At 44.4% G+C, this 19,495-nt stretch overlaps 1 protein-coding gene across 3 annotated transcripts in view; it reads right to left on the bottom strand.

Annotated features, from left to right (window-relative positions):
• The window catches only part of KCTD20 (potassium channel tetramerization domain containing 20), a 78,736-nt gene extending 60,285 nt beyond the window's left edge, over positions 1–18,451 (bottom strand). The window contains exon 1 of one of the 3 annotated variants that reach the window (XM_036766934.1): positions 18,318–18,451. The gene's annotated coding sequence lies outside the window, so the exon portion shown is untranslated. Of the gene's footprint in view, positions 1–17,584; positions 17,603–17,738; positions 17,814–18,317 lie in introns of those variants that run through there. The other 2 variants (XM_036766935.1, XM_036766936.1) reach the window with 2 other exon arrangements.
• Positions 18,452–19,495: the final 1,044 nt, after the last annotated feature.

Here is a 19,495-nt window from a genome sequence, read left to right as displayed (position 1 = left end):
GAGAAGAGCAGCTACGAGGAATCTATGGGAAATGGAGGTTCCTGAGGAGGTGAGGTTCAGGAAAAACTTGTTCTTCCATATCTCCCCCACAAAATGACAAGACTCCCAAAGTAATGACTCAATTACAGGTGCAGTTGCCTGCTTCTGCCACGTCCTTTGAGATTTGAGTACTGGGAAATAGAAGGGGAAAGTTTCGTTAGTTTTATAGTGAATTTTTACTTGTATTTAGATATCGTCTGGGGGCAGCACAGTGGATAGAGCATTGGGCCTGGAGTTAGGAAGACCTGAGTTCAAATCTGCTCTCAGACACTTACGACTTGTGTGACCCTGGGCAAATCACTTTACCCTGTTTGCCTCAGTTTCCTCATCAGTAAGATGAGCTAGAGAAGGAAATGGCAAACCACTTCGGGATCTTTGCCAAGAAAACCCCAAATGAAGTCATGAGGAGTCAGACCGAACTGAAACAATTCCACAACATCATACAGGATCCATAAAGAATAGACAGAAGGCAATCTGAGAGGGGATGGCATTAGAAGCTGGGAGGACCCAAAGATACCGTTAGCAGGCAGCATCTGTGGCAGGTGGCCCCAGCAATGGGTCAGGTCGTCTGCTGTCCTGGTGTTCATGCTGTGAACTACAGGTACCTCTTCTGGAGTAGGACAACCATGGCATCAGGGCAATGATGACACGACTTTGCAGTTGACTTCGATTTGAGCGAGTGAGGGCTGAGAGTGCCACAGAATGCTGCCTATCTGCTGCCTAACCTAAACCTTGCCCTACTACAACTACATAACCAAGTCCTATTTGCTGTAAGCTAAAGCTGCTTCCAGTGAGTAGCCTCCTTAGGGTGCTAATAAACTGCACAGGAAGGGTGGCTATATCAGAAGAATCATATTAGATCCCAATGAGTAGGACAGTGGAGTGCCATAAGATCCCTGAGCTTTCTCCTAAAATTTACAAGATCCTCAGACACGGGTGGGAGAAGACTTCTGTAATTAACATTATCAGCAGCTGTCCAGGGCACATTTTGTAATCTGAGTCTCTGACTGGGGACGGGGTTCAATCTGGATCTGCTTCTTCTCCTGCCTTAATTTTGAGCTCTTTAATTTGATCTTAGACTTTTTCAAGGGAATCTTTAAGGCTAGAGGTGATGTTTTTCTGTGTTTTCATGTCATTTGGTCCACCCAAAGGAACCAAATCCTCTGTTTAGGATGGGAATCTTCTAGGCAACCTCCAGGGTGAATTAATTTGTATTTATCAAAGGAACCTTCATTTGGCCATTGCTGACTTAGGTCCTTACAGCTATATCCAACGCAAATATGACAGAGGCCAAAAACAAGCCAGCAGAAAGGTTGGGAGAAGATCTTAATTATCTGGGTAAGGGGTGACCAAGGAGTGTGAATACTTTGTTGGCTGCCCATGCTTCATCTGCCCTTCAGGCTGAATCAGAATCTCTGTCTTCACAGAGACTGCTCTATGGAAGAGATGAGAGAAGCAAGGAAGGGAGAGGTAAAAAGAGGACAGCCAGACAAAAGAGAAAAGATTTCTTAGCATGCTAAGGACACTACTTGTTAGAACCAGCTTTAGCTTTTTCAGGAAAGAGTACTTGGTTAGGTAGCTGGATAGCAGGGGAAAGTTTAGGTTCCATGTCAATGCAGCATTTAACTGGACCGCTGTGGTATTGTTTGCCAGACAAGAAAAGCTGATTATTGGACCTGACTTGGGTTTCCATAATGAGAGGCTCAACAGTTTGTGGCATCATCAGTTTGCTGTTAACCAGTCTGTTAGTTCTTATAGCCTGGCTTGTGGTTCTTGTGGATGATTGGCCAGAAAGTCCCTCTAAGAGAAAAGAATGAGGTTGCCATTTTAGTCACACAATAGGTTTCTAAAATAGCATGTCTTTTCTTCCTCAACGCAAGGGCATAATTTTCAAAAGTACACATTTGCTTTTCCTTAAGAGGCAACACGGAGTAGCAGTCTGTGGAAAGGCATGGGCCTAAATCCTGCCTCAGAAACTTACTAGCTGTGTGACCACCCACAAGCCACTTGACTTCTCAATTATGCCATCTGTTAAATGCAGATAATGATACTCTTACTTCCTTGAAAACAGGACAGCTGTGAAGAAAAGGATTTGCAAACATTAAATGTATAAGATCAGGAGGTGGGACAGATAATAAAATAGGTAGCATTTATAGAGCCCTCTAAGGTTTAAAGTGCTTTATCAATCTCATCTCATTTGATCCCCACAATGGACCTGGGAGCTAGGTGATATTACTACCCCCTTTTACAGATGAGAAACTGAGGCAGACAGCAGTTAAATGAATTTGTCCAAAGTCATACATGTAGTATCAGAGACAGGATGTGGGCTAAGGTCTTCCCACTCTAGGTGTAGCATTCTATCCACTGTGCCACAAAGCTGCCTCTAGTCGGACAGCCAAAGTGACACACAGATACCCATGGAATATTAAAAGGCCTGTGAAGTGGGCAATTCCTTCCGTGGAGGATCTATGCAAGGGCATGAAGAAGAATTGCCAAGGATGAGAAGACACAGATGGGCTGGGATTTGTGGTGTTAGAGGGCTTACTTAAATAGATAAGATCACAGATTCACTGCAGTGTAAATTTCATAAAAAGAGAGAATCATAAGGGAACTCATAGTCTAGTCCAACTTATTTTTTTTTTTTTTACTTTCCTCGATAAAAGGTAATCCCAGTGAGGAAAGTCCCTCTTGTCAACGCAGATCTGCAATTTCTCTCCTCTGACACTGCTGCCAGTCTGGTGCAGACCCTCATAACCTCTTTGTCTTCCTGAAGTACAGATCTGACCACGTCCCCCGTCCCCCATCCCCCATGCCCCATCCAGTAGACTCCACTGGCTCTTATCTCCTCTAGGATCAAATACAAAATCCAAGCCCTTCCCAACCTGCCCCACTCCACCTTCTCCAGCCTTCTTACACCTTGAACCCCAACCTCACGACACACAGCCTCCTGCTGTTCCTCATACAGGACACTCCATCTCCCAGCTCCACACATTTTCACCAACTGTCCTCCATGCCTACAAGTCTCTCCCTCCTCATTTCCACTTCCTGGTTTCCCCAGCTTCCTTCAAGTCCCAGCTAAAATCTGGCCTTCTACAAGAAGCCTTTCTTGATTCCCCTTAATTCTAGTGCCTTCCCTCTGCTGATTATTTCAAATTTACCTGATATACGGTTTGTTTATACACAGTCATTTCCATGTTGTCTCCCTTGTTAGTCTGTGAGCTCTTTCACAGCAGACTGTCTTTGCCTTTCTTTGGATTTTCAATGCTTAGCACAGTGCCTGGCATACAGTAGGTACTTAATAAATGCTCACTGATTGACTGAAAGTCTTGAGATAGTAAGTAACTTTTCTAGAGCCACACAGCCAATACAGGTTAAAGGTGGAACTTGAACCCAGCGCTTCCTGACTTAGGGATCAGCTCTCTATCCCATACACCACACTGCTTCTTCATTCTTGACCAAAAGTCCAACCTATGCCTGGCCAAAAACTCTCTAAAAATGGAAATGCAGGACTCAAGTGAGCTGGAACCCACTCTTTCCCTCCTTAAGCAGATCTTTTGTAAGAAATATAGTCACTTCCCAGATATATTAATAACAGTGACCATGAACTATTCCTGCCATAAATCTAAGGTCCCCACAAATACACACAGACTCTGAGAGAAGAAGGAAGGCAGGAAAGGGAGGAAGGAAGGGAAGAAGGAAGAAAGGAAGGAAGGAAGGAAGGAAGGAAGGAAGGAAGGAAGGAAGGAAGGAAGGAAGGAAAGGGAGAAAGGAAGGGAAAAAGGAAGGAAGGAAAAAAATGACTTATTAAGTGTCCACTACGTGTCAGGTACTGTGCTAGGAATGTGGGAAGAGAAGAATCAACAGGTTACTATGGTAATGGACACACTGTAGGGAATTGTTTATTCATGTCAGACTCTTAATGGACCACAGCACATCAATATGGTCCATGGAGTTTTCTTGGCATAGATACTAGAGTGATTTGCCCTTTCCTTCTTCAGTGGATTAAGGGAAATGGGTTAAGTGACTTGCCTAGGGTCACACAGCTAATGTCTGAAGCCTGATTTGAAATCAGGTCTTCTGACTCCAGACCCAGCACTCTCTATCCACTGAGCGACATATCTAGGTGCCTCTTAGGCAAGCAGAGGTTAACAGTGATTTGCCCAGGGTCACAGAGCTAGTAAGTGTCTGACGCTGAATTTGAACTCAAGAGATTTACAAAGCAAAATAAGCAAAGTCAAGAAACAACATACCAAGGGACTGCATCAGTGTAAATGGAACGAACGTCCCCAAAACAATGGAAGATGACTACTGAGAAATTCTAATGAACAAATGTGGTCCCACAGAAGAGCTGCCCTTCCTTTGCAGAGCTGGGGGGAGGGCTCCATGTGGTCCCACAGAAGAGCTGCCCTTCCTTTGCAGAGCTGGGGGGAGGGCTCCATGTGGTCCCACAGAAGAGCTGCCCTTCCTTTGCAGAGCTGGGGGGAGGGCTCCATGGAACACTGCATCTAACTTCAGATTTTTTTCAATGCATCCATCAGTTTTGTTTATTTTCCCTCTATTTCTTCTTTTCTTTTTAGTCCCTTTAATTCTTCGTTATATAGGATTGCTCCCTGGGAGGATATGGGAGAGGAATACACAGGAAAATGTAAGAGATGTAAAAATCAAAGATATCAATAAAACTCTATTTTTTAAAGTGGGGGTCGGTGGGAGGGTGCAGGGTTAGGTTAGATAATCAAGAATTTCCTGACTCTGAATCGGTAAACCCAAAGCAGCGAATGCTAGCCTTACTACTAGATAGGCTGGGCATCTTGGAGGCCTAGTGTGGATATCTTTACTTCCAGGTCGCCTGTTGCATTTCTTGCTACTTATTTTCACGTGTGATGAAAACAATGGCTCTGATAGCAGGATAAAGTTAAGAGCAGCAGACAAGGGCAGTGGAAAGCTGGCACTACCATTCTTACTTCCCACCTCCTTCTTTAAACAACACTACGGCCAGATGGGCCAGCTAGGTGGCTGAATGGGTAGAGTGCCAATCCTGGAGTCAGGAAGACAGAAGATCAAATCCAGCCCGAGACACTTACTAGCTGCATGATCCTGGGCAAGTCACTCAACCCTGTTTGCCTCAGTTTCCTTGTCTGTAACATGAGCTAGAGAAAGAAATGATGAACCACTCCAGGATCTCTGTCAAGAAAACCCCAAACGGAGTCACAAAGAGTCAGACATGACACACTGATTAAACAACAACAGGAAAGATTAAGAAAAGGACTGTAAGTGAGGCAAAGTAAAAGTGTCTGAACTGCTGGTATTGGAAGTTAACACCCTCTCTTCTTTCTCTGCAACCCGATTTGCGACTGGATAGCCTTTGGTCTTTTCCCTCACCTTCGATGGCAAAAATTCCAATTCAGCCTCAGACACAGACTAGCTCTGTGACCCCCAGGCGACTCATTTAACTTCTATCTGCCTCAGTTTCTCCGACTGTAAAATAGGGATAATTACAGCACCCACATCACAAAGTTGTTGAGAGGATCAAATCAGATGACATTTGTAAAATTCTTAGCACAGTACCTGGAACCCAGCGGGCACTATGTTAAGTGCTTATTCCCTTCCCCTTCCTCTTCCTCTTCCTCTCTCTTTCTGCCTGTCACCCCAATGTTTCCCATCATGGTCCCTGAAGTGCAGGGATCCACAGTGAGGAACACTGAATCTGGAGGCAGAAGGCCTGGGTTAGAATCATACCATCACTGATTGAGAGCTGCAAGGGACCTCAGGAGCCATCTATCCCCCGCCTCCCCCCCCCCTTCCTATTTTACAGCTGAGGAAATTACGGCCAAGAGAAGTTAAGTGACTTGCCCAGGTAGTAAGTGACAGAGTATGGATTTTGAACCCAGGTTTTCTGACTCCAAATCCAAAGGTTCCCCTTTACCACAATCCTGCCTCTGCTACTAAATTACATGACAATCTTAAGCAAATAAGCAACTTGTTCTCCTCGATCTTGGTTACCTCTCCTTTAAAATTAGGGTGTTGGACTAGAGCAATGCTAAGGTCCCTTCTGGAGCCACTAGGTGCTACAGTGCCTGGAGTCAGGAAAACTCATCTTCCTGAGTTCAAAACTGGCCTCAGACACTTCCTAACTGTGTGACCCTGGGCAAGTCATTTAACCTTGTTTGTCTCAGTTTCCTCATCTGTAAAATGAGGTGGAGAAGGAGATGGCAAACCGCTCTAGTATCTTTGTGAAGAAAACCCCCAAAAGGGGTCATGAAGAGTCGGACACAATTGAAACAACTGAACAACAACGAATACTGTAAAAAAAACGCAGAGCAACTGTTTGCACGTGAAGGGGCAGGGAAAGGGAATAAGCATTTATTTAGCACCTACTATATAGCTAAGCATTTTATAAATATTATCTCATTTGGTATGAAAGAAAAAACCTAAGGACCTAAAACCTCGCCACCCCAATCAACAAAGTGGCACTATAATTAGTGAAGCAAATATTATTTGGGAAGCATTAAGAGGGGCATGGACTGCAGAAACTGCTAAATGATCTCCTTGTTACTCAGCCCTAATCAGATTAAAAGTACTAGGACAGTACTAGGCACTAGTCAACTAGTACTAACTATATGCCAATCACTGCGCTAAGCACCACAAGAAAAATGAGCCTAAGAATTTGGGAGGCAGCTGGATGGCACAACGAACAGAGCACTGGGCCTGAGGTCGGGAAGACAAGTGTCAATCCCACTTCAAATACTTACTAGCTGAGTGACCTTGGTCGAGTCACTTAAATGCTTCCTGCCTCAGCTTCCCCATCTGTAAAATGGATTTAACAATAGCATCCACCTCCCAGGCATGTTGTGAGGGTCAAATGAGATAGTATTTGTAAAGCACTTCAAAACCTTAAAGTGCTACATAAATGCTAGCTGTTATTAGATGATGCAAAGAATCCAAAATGGTATTTAAGAGATTAAAGAGAAGCAATAACAGGAGATCAGAAGCACCTGAATTCTTCACCTTAGACACAGTTAGAGGGAGATTTAAGAAACACAACATTATGATGGTCTCTTTTTTCCTTACAGGTTAAAGCCAGAATATAGGCAATAAAGCAACATGAGGAATTTCTAGAGAAATGAATTTCCCAATATGGAAAATGATCCTCTCTGGAAGGCTTTAAACCAATGTCTGAAATGAAAACATGTTTTGCTTCTCAAGTTCCTTCACAGACCCCGTAAATTCTTTTTCTGTGATTTGAGGGACGAGCCTATAACCCCTGGACCATGTCCACAGGAAGCCACCTGATCAGCCCCCGTGGCCTGAAATACACCGAAGATGCTTGTGCTTCATGCTGGTGTGCCAAACTTTGCTGTTTGTTTCCTGAAATAGCTTTGAGAAGCTCTTATATTTTTCAGTCTTCTGAATGGTTTACCTGACTTGCCTCTAACTTAAATGACTCACCCTGCCTTAATAGACAGATAGTGGCCTGTGCAAGGCAGCTGCCAATGTCCTTTCACTGTGCCTGCCTTATTTATTCTTTTAAAGCAACTTGAGAGCTGTTCTTTATTTGGAAAGCAGCTCAGATAGATAACCTAGTCCCTTCTTGTTTGGAAGAAGACCTGGTGGGGAGAGAGTAGTTGCTTGTTTCAGCTGGGGAGGCGATGGTTCCAACCTGCTGGTGAGGTCAGGGGTGGGAATGCAGGCTGGAATGTGAACAGGAGTACTGTCAGTCAGCCAGGCCACTGAGGCTGGAGCTGTGGGGGAAAGGGGTGGGGGGGGGGTGTGGTGTTGGTGCTAGGAGGAGTGAGTGATCTATGCTTCCAGGAAACATATCCCCTGTAAAGGTGCCAAGGGTATTTGTGTATGTTTTCTAGTGGTACCTGACGTGCAGTTCCATGCTTTTAAAAAAAAGGCTATTTGGGACACAAGAAGAAGAGGTAATTTTAGAAGTTTCTATTGAATAGGTGTGGTTTTAATGTATTGCTATAGATGACTCTGATTAAGATGCTATTTGAGATTTCCTATAATAAAAAGGTTTTTCTCCTTGCAACCAGAAATACATAATTTTGCTAAATCATCCGGCCTTCAGCTCCAGGCACTTCCTCTTGCTGTCCCTCATTCCTGGAACATTCTCCCTCCTCTGTTCTGACTACTGACCTCCCCGGCTTCCTTTAAGTCCCAATCAAAATCTCATCGTTTACTGGAAGCTTTCCCTGTTGTTGTTGAGTTATCTCAGTCGTGTCTGACTTTTTGTGACCCCCTTTGGGGTTTTCTTGGCAAAGACACTGGAATGGTTTATCATTTCCTTCTCCAGCTTATTTTTCAGAAGAGGAAACTGACACAAACAGGGTTAAGTGATTCGCCCAAAGTCACACAGCTAGTAAGTGTCTGAGGCTGGATTTGAACTCGGTCAGGTCTCCCTAATTCCGAGCCCAGTGGTGCTCTATCTACTGTACCACCTAGATGCCCTATTAATTCTAGTACCTTCCCTCTGTTAATTTCCTATTTACCCTCTATGTAACTTGCTTTGTATGTATCTGTTTGCATGCTGTCTTCCCCTTAGACTGTAAACTCCTTGAGGGCAGGGGCTATCTTTTGATTCTTTTTTTGTATCCCAAGTGCTTAACAATTCCGGTGTTGGGTAGGTATTTAATAAGTGTCCACTGACGAGCCAAGATGGCGGCTGGTAAGCACGGACTAGAGTGAGCTCCGTACCCAAGTCCCTCCAAAAACCTATAAAAATGGCTCTGAACCAGTTCTAGAACGGCAGAACCCACAGAACAGCAGAGGGAAGCAGGGCTCCAGCCCAGGACAGCCCGGATGGTCTCTGGGTGAGCTCTATTCCACACGGAGCTGGGAGCTGGGAGCTGGGAGCTGGGAACGGAGTGGAGCAGAGCCCAGCTGGAACGGCGTGGACGATCCAGACCGGAAGCCGGGCGGAGGGGGCCCTAGCGCCCTGAATATGTGAGCTGCGGCAGTTACCAGACCCCTCGACCCACAAACACCAAAGACTGCGGAGAAGGTTAGTGGGAAAAGCTGCGGGAGTGGAAGGAGTTCGCGGTTCGGCTTCCAGCCCCGGGGGCAGCGGAGGTGGGGCAGCTACAGCTGTTGTTACTTCCGGCTCCAGGCCCACCTGGTGGGAGGAATTAAGTGGCGGATCGCAGCAGGGGTGCACAGCCTGCCGAAGATCTGAGCCCAGTCTGGACTGGGGGTCCTTGGGGAAGGAGGAGTGCGGCTCTGACAGAGCTGGCACCTCCCCCCCAAACGTAGAACATAGAACTCTGTAATCTACAAGCAGTCATACCCCACTGAAAAACTCAAGGGTCAAGTTAGTTAGTTGGGAATATGGCCAGGACGCGAAAACGCGCCCAGATTCAGTCTCAGACTTGGATTCTTTCTTTGGTGACAAAGAAGACCAAAACATACAGCCTAAAGAAGACAACAAAGCCATAGAGCCTACAACCAAAGCCTCCAAGAAAAACATGAACTGGCCCCAGACCATAGAAGAACTCAAAAAGGATTTGGAAAAGCAAGTTAGAGAAGTAGAGGAAAAATTGGGAAGAGAAATAAGAAGGATGCGAGAAAACCATGAAAAACAAGTCAATGACTTGCTAAAGGAGACCCAAAAAAATACTGAAAAATACACTGAAGAAAACAACACCTTAAAAAATAGACTAACTCAAATGGCAAAAGAGCTCCAAAAAGCCAATGAGGAGAAGAATTCCTTGAAAGGCAGAATTAGCCAAATGGAAAAGGAGGTCCAAAAGACCACTGAAGAAAATACTACTTTAAAAATTAGATTGGAGCAAGTGGAAGCTAGTGAATTTATGAGAAATCAGGATATTATAAAACAGAACCAGAGGAATGAAAAAATGGAAGACAATGTGAAATATCTCCTTGGAAAAACCACTGACCTGGAAAATAGATCCAGGAGAGATAATTTAAAAATTATTGGACTACCTGAAAGCCATGATCAAAAAAAGAGCCTAGATACCATCTTACAGGAAATTATCAAGGAGAACTGCCCTGATATTCTAGAGCCACAGGGCAAAATAGAAATTGAAAGAATCCATCGATCGCCTCTGCAAATAGATCCCAAAAGAAATCTCCTAGGAATATTGTTGCCAAATTCCAGAGCTCCCAGATCAAGGAGAAAATACTGCAAGCAGCCAGAAAGAAACAATTTGAGTATTGTGGAAACCCAATCAGAATAACCCAAGATCTGGCAGCTTCTACATTAAGAGATCGAAGGGCTTGGAATGCGATATTCCGGAGGTCAATGGAGCTAGGATTAAAACCTAGAATCACCTACCCAGCAAAACTGAGTATCATGTTCCAAGGCAAAATATGGATTTTCAATAAAATAGAGGACTTTCAAGCTTTCTCAGTGAAAAGACCAGAACTGAATAGAAAATTTGACTTTCAAACACAAGAATCAGAGAAGCATGAAAAGGTAATCAAGAAACGGAAATTGCAAGGGACTTACTAAAGTTGAACTGTTTTGTTTACATTCCTACATGGAAAGATGATGAGTATGATTCATGAGACCTCAGTATTAGGGTAGTTGAAGGGAATATGCATATATATATATATGCATATATATATATATGTTTAAGTATATATATAAGTGAATGTGTATGTATGTATGTATCTATGTGTATATGTATGTATGTGTATGTATGTGTATATATATATATGTAAAAGAGAGAGAGCAGCCACAGGGTGAGTTGAGGATGAAGGGAAGATATCTAAAAGAAATAAAATGAAATTAAGGGATGAGAGAGTAACATACTGAGAGAGGGAGATAGGGAGAGATAGAATGGGGTGGATTATCTCGCATAAAGGTGGCAAGAGGAAGCAGTTCTATGGGAGGAGGGGAGAGGGCAGGTGAGGGGGGAATGAGTGAACCTTGCTCTCATCAGATTTGGCCTGAGGGGGAATACCATACATACTCAGTTGGGTATCTTACCCCACAGGAAAGAAGAGGGAGGAAGATAAAAAAAAAAAATAAAAGGCGGGGGGATGATGGAGTGGAGGGCAGATGGGGGTGGAGGTAACCAAAACAAACACTTTGGAAAGGGGACAGGGTCAAGGGAGAAAATTCAATAAAGCGGGATGGGTTGGGAAGGAGCAAAATGTAGTTAGCCTTTCACAACATGAGTATTGTGGAAGGGTTATACATAATGATACATGTGTGGCCTAGGTTGAATTGCTCAACTTCTTAGGGAGGGTGGATGGGAAGGGAAGAGGGAAGGGAATTTGGAACTCAAAGTTTTAAAATCAGATGTTCAAAAACAAAAAAACTTTTTGTATGCAACTAAAAAATAAGATACACAGGCAATGGGGCGTAGAAATTTATCTTGCCCTACAAGAAAGGAAGGGAAAAGGGGATGAGAGGGGAGGGGGGTGATAGAGGGGAGGGCTGACTGGGGAACAGGGCAACCAGAATATACGCCATCTTGGAGTGGGGGGGGAGGGCAGAAATGGGGAGAAAATTTGTAATTCAAACTGTTGTGAAAATCAATGCTGAAAACCAAATATGTTAAAGAAATAAATTGCATTTAAAAAAAAAAAAATAAGTGTCCACTGACTGACTGATTGACCATTCCTCCCCCTCCCCAATTCTTTAACTTCAAGTAGCCTGACAACACACAGAGACTAATACTGAGAGACAACCCATTTGAACTCACACATCTGCTAAGTCTAACATCATAACTACACTACAAAAGCAATTACCTATCAAACTTCATTAATGTAGAAAGCCAGTCCCAATTAACTAAAAATCTGAAGTATATATTATTTGAAAAGAAATACAGAGAGGTAACAATATACAGTAGAGACGGCACTGGTTATATGGTCAAAGGAACTGGGTTCAAATCGTGCCTCTGATACCTGCTATTTGTATGACTTCTGGCAACTTGTTTTTTTTTTTTAATGTCACATCACACTATGGACTTGCTAAGTTTGTGGTCCTCTAAAACCCTCTGATCTTTTTCAGATGTGCTTTTCACATCTCATCTGCATCCATTTCCTTACTCTAAAATGATGGGGGTAGACTGGATGAGCTCTGAGGTCCCATTCGGCTCTAGATCTATGATACTGCAAACTGCATGTGTGAAAATATCATTGAGTTCCCTAATTCAGACTAAAGTAGTGGCGAAAATCAGTACTGAGTAATTAAGAGTGAGAGTACAGAGCATTCAGAAGAGAAATACCAAGTGGTACAGTGGATAGAGGGCTGACCTGGAAGCCAGTAAGACCTGGGCTGAAGTCCTGCCTCCAACACCTCCCGACTTTGTGACCCTGAGCAAATCACTTAAACCCTCAGAGGTCTAGATAATGGTAACAGTTGGGGAAAGGAGAGGAAAGGGGACAGAAGGGGAGAAGAATTAAGGGGTGGAGGAGGAGAATACAGAGGAGAACGAAGAGGAGAGAAGAGAAGAAGAGAGGAGAGAAAATGATAGGAGAGGAGAGAGGAGAGGAATTGAGGGGAGGAAGAGAAGAATGGAGAGGAGAGGAGAGATGAGGAGCATAAAGGAGAAAAGAGAGAAAAAGAGGAGTGGAAGAATAGAGAGGAGAGAGAAAGAAAGGATAAGAGAAGAGGGGAGAGATGAGAAGAAAGGAGAGGAAAAGAGGAGAAGAAAGAAGATGAAAGAAGAGAGAAAACAGGGAAAAAGAGAAGAAAAGAAAAGGTTCCAACCTGCCTTGGTAAAGTGAAGGCACTATAGGAGCTCCCTAGGGTCAAGGATATCACAAACCCAGTCCCCATCCCCATTTCAGGTAAAAACTAAGAAACTAAGCACACCATCCCTGTTAGAACAAGTAGAAGTCTTTCAAACTGAAATTCATGAACAAATAAGAATGAAATTGTTAGAAAGGAAAAAGAAGATGTCCGCATTGGTTTCTAATCTAATGGTCTAGGAATCTGTGCTATTTAACACTTTTGTCAGTGAAAGGCATAGATGGTCATCAAACTTGTAGATGACACAAAGCTTGGAGGGATAGTGAACATGCTAGATATCAGGTGAGATTTTTAAAAAATTCTTAATAGGTTAAAACATTGGGCTGCAAGTGGTTAGATGAAATTTAATAGAGATCAATGTAAAGTCTTATACTTGGACTTAAGTAATCAATTACACAAATAGAAGCTGAAAAAGGCACAAAATTCATCGGCAAAAGATTTAGGGGGGTAGGGGTTAGGGAAATACAAACTCAAAAATTCAACAATGTGCTATGACAATCAAAATCTAATGATGCAATTTTAGACTGAATTAAGAGACAGAATGTCAATCAACCAACCAACAAGCATTTATTTAGCAGCCACTATGTGCCAGGTACTGTCCTGAACTAGTGATAACCAAACAGTTGTTGTCCATCATGGTTAGACTACAACTGGAGTATTTGATTCAATCTAGACACCACATCTTAGAAAAGGCACTCAATAATAATGCCCAGCGTTCATATAAGGCTTTAAGATTTGCAAAGCATTCTGCATGTGTTAACTCATTTAAACCCACAACAACACTGTGAGAAAAGTACTACCTTCTATACTGTGCAGTTGGTTTGAAAAAGAAAAATCTATGTGTACTGATTACATTTGATTCTGTTGCATTGTGTTCATCCACTTGTTTCCTGGCAGGAGTAGATCTAAATTAGTCTTAACAAGTTAATAATAGCTAGCATTTCTATTTGACTTTTGGATTTGCAATTTTATTCGTTGTTATTTAGTTGTTTCAGTTGTGTCCGACTCTCTGTGGGCCACCCCCCCCCCCACTTTTTTAAACATACTGGAATGGTTCATCATTTCCTTCTCTAGTTCATTTTACATGTGAGGAAACTGAGGCAAACAAGGTTAAGCCTTGCTCAGGGTCATATGGCTAGTAAGTATCTGAGGCTGTATTTGAACTTATGAAGATGAGTGCTGCTGATTCCAAGTCCAGTGCTCTATCCATTTTGCCACCCAGCTGCCCCCTAAACTTATACTGTGCTTTACAAATGTTGTCATTTGATCCCTACAAGCACCCTGTGAAATAGGTGCTATTGTTATCCCCAATTTACAGATGAGGAAACTGAGGCAGACAGAGGTCAAGTGATTTGCCCAGCGTCTAACACAGCTAGTAAGCGTCTAATGCTAGATTTGAACTCAGGTCTTCCTGACCCCAAGTTCTAGGCTCTATCCATGGTACCACCTAGCTGCTTCTTACTAGAGGCATGAGCCAGTGTCCAGTGGAGGGCAGTGAGGATGACGACCATGTTAAGAGGAGCAGCTGAAGGAACTTGGCAGGAGGTTTAGCTTGAAGAAAAGAAGACTGGGGGTGGGGGAGGAGTAACAGAAAGATAGCTGTCCTCAATGATGGCTAATAGCATTTAGGTAGCACTCTAAGATGTGCAAAGTGCTACATACCTTGTTTCATGACTGTAAATAATTTAAACGTCATTTATGAGAAGTACTAGAACAGTTATGCTTGGTCCCAGAAGACAGAATGGGGAACAATGGGTCGAAGTTAGACTTGATATAAGATAAGATTTTTCAACAGTGAAAGATATCCAAAAGGGGACTGAAGAGTTACTTTGGAAGGTAGTGGGGTCCATGTCACTGTTAGTGTTCAAGTCACGACTGGATACCCACTTGTCAGGTGTGTTGTGTAAGGAACTGTTGTTCATATACAGATCTTGTGAACTGACGGTGAGGTCTCTTTCATCTCTAAGATTCTAGGATTGGTATGTTTGTACATAATGGCTAGCTATGAATTCTGGGAACCTGAGAAAAGAAAATCATGGAGTGGCTCCCTTTAATAAGGCTTCTCTCCACCATTCCACTATCTCTTAAGAAATGTCACGCTAGCTGGGTATATATAGTGGTACACACCCGAAATCTCTTCTATGAGGCTAAGGTAGGCAGATCTGTGAGTTACAGTGGACTAAGCTTATCAGGTGTCCACAATAAGGTCAGTATTAATATAGTGAGCCCCCAGCAGTGGGGAACCAGACAACTGACTAAGGAAGGATGAACCAGCACAAGTTGGAAAAGGAGCAAGTCAAAGCTCCTGTGCCCATCAAGGTGGGACCACCCATGAGCCTGAGAGAAATTAGGAGACCTGTTTTTTTTAGGGAGCTATAGTCCTATACTAATAGTTTAGTTCAGTGTTCTGTTTCTGCCAGAAGTACAAAGTGATCTTTTGAGATAGAGCATGGATTTTCTGTGTATGTGTGTGTGTGGGGGGTGTGGGTGTGGGTGTGATATCAAACACAAAGAGTCAAGAAGGCCACACAAAAATTCCTTAATAACATGAATCTACAATCTATGGACTTATCTAAACCCCTTTTAAAGAGGTGGGGTAGTGTCATGGACAGAGAATTGCACTCAGAGCCACAAGGACCTGCATTCAACTCTTACCTCCGACATAGATAAACTCACTGTGTAACCTTGGACGAATCACTTAACCCCTCAGTGCTCTAGGCAATTCTCTGAGACCATAAACTACAGAGAAGGTGCCACCCTGTGTTGGTAGAGAGAGTTCTCTGGTCAAGGAGTTCCCCTAAAGTAATGAAATCACAGGTCCAGTCCCTATCTTAAAACTAATCAAATTTTGCTGCTGCTGTTGTTCAGCTGTATCTGATTCTCTGTGACCCCATTTGAGGTTTTCTTGGCAAAAATACTGGAGGGGTTTACCATTTCCTTCTCTAGCTCATTTTTTTTAAACAAATGAGGAACTGAGGCAAGCAGGGTTAAGTGACTTGCACAGTCACACATCTAGTAAGCATCTGAAGCCAGATTTGAACTCCGGAATAGGGGTCTTCCCAACTTCAGGCCTGGCACTCTATCCACTTCTCCACCTAGCTGCCCTATTCATATTTTTAGCTCATGCCAACTAGGAGCCCAGCCCAACTCACTGTGTAAATCAATACTTCCTCCTTTTGTCTTAAATCTGTTTATTTCAAGCTTTAAGGGGCTGGACCCCTGTTGAATATCCCAGGATCTGGTGGAGAAATCTCTGCTTCATGAATATATAAAATGTGATCATATCTGTCCTCAGACTTGATCTTTCTAGCCTACAGGAGCCTATTTTTTAAGCCTGTCCTGAAATGAAAGTGTTTTTGATCAGCTTAGCTGCCCTTCTCTGATATGTCTTTCTTGGGGTCTAGAACCAGAAATACATGTGATATTTTAATAATGCTAACAAAGAATTTTCCCAAACTTCTCTAACTCCAGTTATCCTAGAACAAAGTCCACGCTGGCGACAGGACAGGGTAGAATAGTCATGAGGCCCAGTGCTACAGAGAGAATTCGGAACAGAGACAAGGAGATAGAATTGGAAGTGATGAATGACCAAAGGATCACAGATCTAGAGCTGGAAGGGTACTGATGAGGAAGAGTACTGGTGGTGTCAGAGGTGGGATTTGAATCCAAGTCCTCTAAGTCCAGGGATGACTGGAGAGATCAGTAACATAGAGTGTCACCAGTTACTCCTAAAGGTTAAGCTTTGATCTTAGAATGAGAATGATTAGGGGACATGGGAGTGGACAGTTAAGCATCAGCCTTTGTATAAAGCAGAGAGAGTCCTGGCAGGAGCTTTAAGAAGTCAGCTTAGCTGACAAACTGCTTTGAGAAGCAGGGGATACCTGCTTAAGTATCCCCCCCCTTCCCTTTGCCCATCCTACTTCTTCAACTCCTTTCCTTCTTGAGGATCAAGGCTTCTAATCAAGATCCAGAGAGAAGAGGAAAAAATAGGTTGGAAACAAATCAGGAACTCTTTATTCTTCCAAGACATTCTCAAGTGCATTTTGGCACTCCTAAAAATCCAGAAGTGAACTTTGCTCCCAGAAGCATCAAAGCTGGACTGGCTTTCTGGCAATACTTGGTCTTTTAGGACACTTTTATCTGGCATCCTGTTTTTTCTTGTCTTATGTACAATTAGAGAGGCAATGTGGCACGATGAATGGAAAACCAGCCTCAAAACCATGAAGGCCTGGTTTCATGTCCTGCCTCAGGCAGTACTTATTGTGTGACCCTGGGGAAATCACTTAACTTTTACAAGCTGATGAGTGGAGGGAAATCACGGGTCCAGACCCTATTCCAGTTCACAATTCATTCTGTGTGTGAATAAAGCATCTATAGTAGTTGGCACTAAAAAAGCACTTAAAAGTTTGTTCTCATAAGCAGGCAAGCAATCCTCCCTCTAGTCTTATTTATGCTGCTGACTTGTCAAATCCCTTTCTATTTATCCAGCAAAGGTATAACTGAGCCCAGGCAATTTCAGAATAGCAAATTCTAAAATACCTGAGATCTTCTATTAGTATGGTTTTGGCTGTGAAGCAGGGTTAGGCCTGCTAACCTGAAAATACCAAGTTTTCGATGGGAAAAAAGGGTTGGCTTTGTTTAAAAGTCCTATCTTTCGTATTCCTACTTAAGTGACATAGGCCAGTAAGATTGGGGGGGGGGGGTGGAGATGAGGGAGGATCTAGTTGGAGGAGGGTCTGGGGGAGAAGCGAACGGGCTGGTGAGCCTGGAGTGCCACCACACATAGTTTGGTTCCTCCAGGAGCGGCCCAAGACTCACCCCTGCATACGATGTTTCTCATGAACCCACGGAACGCTAAAAGGCCGTGCCCTCGTCACCTCCCCAAAGGCAAGCCGGGGGCTTACGATGAAGGTGCCCCGGACAGCAGCTACGTGCTCCCCAGATTTCGTATTCAGAGGCTCTCCGTGCACACCTGTGCGCACGGCTCGGGCTCCAGGGTTCCTGCGGCTCTACAGAAGACGCTTCCACATGTTTACCGGCATCTTTTCTGATTGACAATGGAGACTACGCGCCCCCGGGGAGGGAGCCCCAGCCTGGCAGGGCAGCGCGGGCTTCCGCTTCTGCCCCGTCCCGTTTGTGTCGGCGGAACCGCACAGAAAGACTCCAGTATGGGAGCGAGCGCACAGCGGGGACCTTGGAGTCCGCGCCGGCCCCCTGGCTGCCCCCGCTCCCCCCCCGCGTACCCCGGCGCCCCCCCCCCCGGCTCTCCTCCGCTCCCCCCGGCGCCCCCCCCCTCTCCCCGGCTCCCCCCCGCAGCTCCCTCCCGGCTCCCCCCCAGCTCCCCTCCCCGGCTCCCCCCCGCTCCCCCCGGCGCCCCCCCCCCGGCTCCTCCCGGCTCTCCTCCAGCTCCCCCCGGCGCCCCCCGGCTCCCCCCCACAGCTCCCCCCCCCCGGCTCCCTCCCGCAGCTCCCTCCCGGCTCCCCCCCAGCTCCCCCCCGCAGCTCCCCCCCCCCCGCTCTCCGGCCATCCCCGGCCAGCCGCGGTGACTTACTTGTCACTGCCGTGTTCGCGGCCGCTCAGTCATCGCGGACACCGGGAACCCGCCCTTTAAGGGAGGCAGAGGCTGCCCCGGCGCGGCGCCCAGTCCCCACTGTTTATGCTGCAGTGGCCACACTCCCCGCCCCTAGCTTAAAGCCGACGGGCTGAGTCACAGACGTGTGTCAAAGTAAAAGTCCTCCCGGGCTAAGAATGCTGGGAAGGGCTTTTGTTTACAGCCTGAAATCTCACGGAGGGAAGATGTACAGACCTGTATGGTCCGGCCCTCCATTTCATGGGTCAGCTATTTCGAAATGGACACTTTTAAATGCGTTGTTTTATGAGAAATCCTTCCCTTCTCAATCACCCTCTGCTTCCCTCCACATACCACACCGGTCTGTTGACTGCATCTCTACAGCACACTCTCATCTCCAGTCTTCGTGCCTTGGCACCGGCTGACCCCATGCCTGGAATGCCCTCCTTCCTCCCCCCTACCCCTTGGTTTCTCTGACTTCCTTCAAGACGCAGCTCATGTCTCATCTTCTGTAGGCCTTTCCCTCTCCCCCAGCTGCTAGTGACTTCCTTTGAGATAACCTCTCATCTACTCCGTACACAGCTTGTGTGTACCTAGTGATCTTTGTCTCCTATTAGAATGTGGAATTCTGAGGACTGGGACTATTTTTTTACCCTTTTTTTTTCTGAGGGCCTGGAACTTAGTAAGAGATTAATAATCGAATTTTATTTTTCAATTAATAGAAATCTAAATTTAAATTAAATTTGAATCTAAATGCTTTTTGATCGATGAATCAGTTGATGGGTTGATTTTCCGTTAGTTGCATAATAATGTTTGGTTTAATTTTCTCCCGTCGCATAAATATAAGTAAAATTTGAAAGTTGAGTCATATTTCTGCTTTATAATGGCCTCCATTTTCAAACTATATCCTATAAAAGAAATAAAATTAAAATGTGTTAAGCAACAAGTAAGTGTATAAATTATAATCCCTGCAGCTCTATCATCAATAGAGACCATGCAAAAGAAAGGAGCCCTTCTGTTCCTTTCAAAGCTTAATATCATACGAAATGTAAGATCGTACCATAGCAGAGCTGGAGTTTCGGCTTTCTCAGTCAGTTCAAAATGCAAAGCAATTAATCTGATTAATTTGAAAAATCACCTAAAAACCAAGTTGAGGGCTT

The sequence above is a fragment of the Trichosurus vulpecula genome, chromosome 7, assembly GCF_011100635.1.
Source record: "Trichosurus vulpecula isolate mTriVul1 chromosome 7, mTriVul1.pri, whole genome shotgun sequence".
NCBI classification, from domain to species: Eukaryota; Metazoa; Chordata; class Mammalia; order Diprotodontia; family Phalangeridae; genus Trichosurus; species Trichosurus vulpecula.
This window is presented reverse-complemented; position numbering and strand designations above follow the sequence as displayed.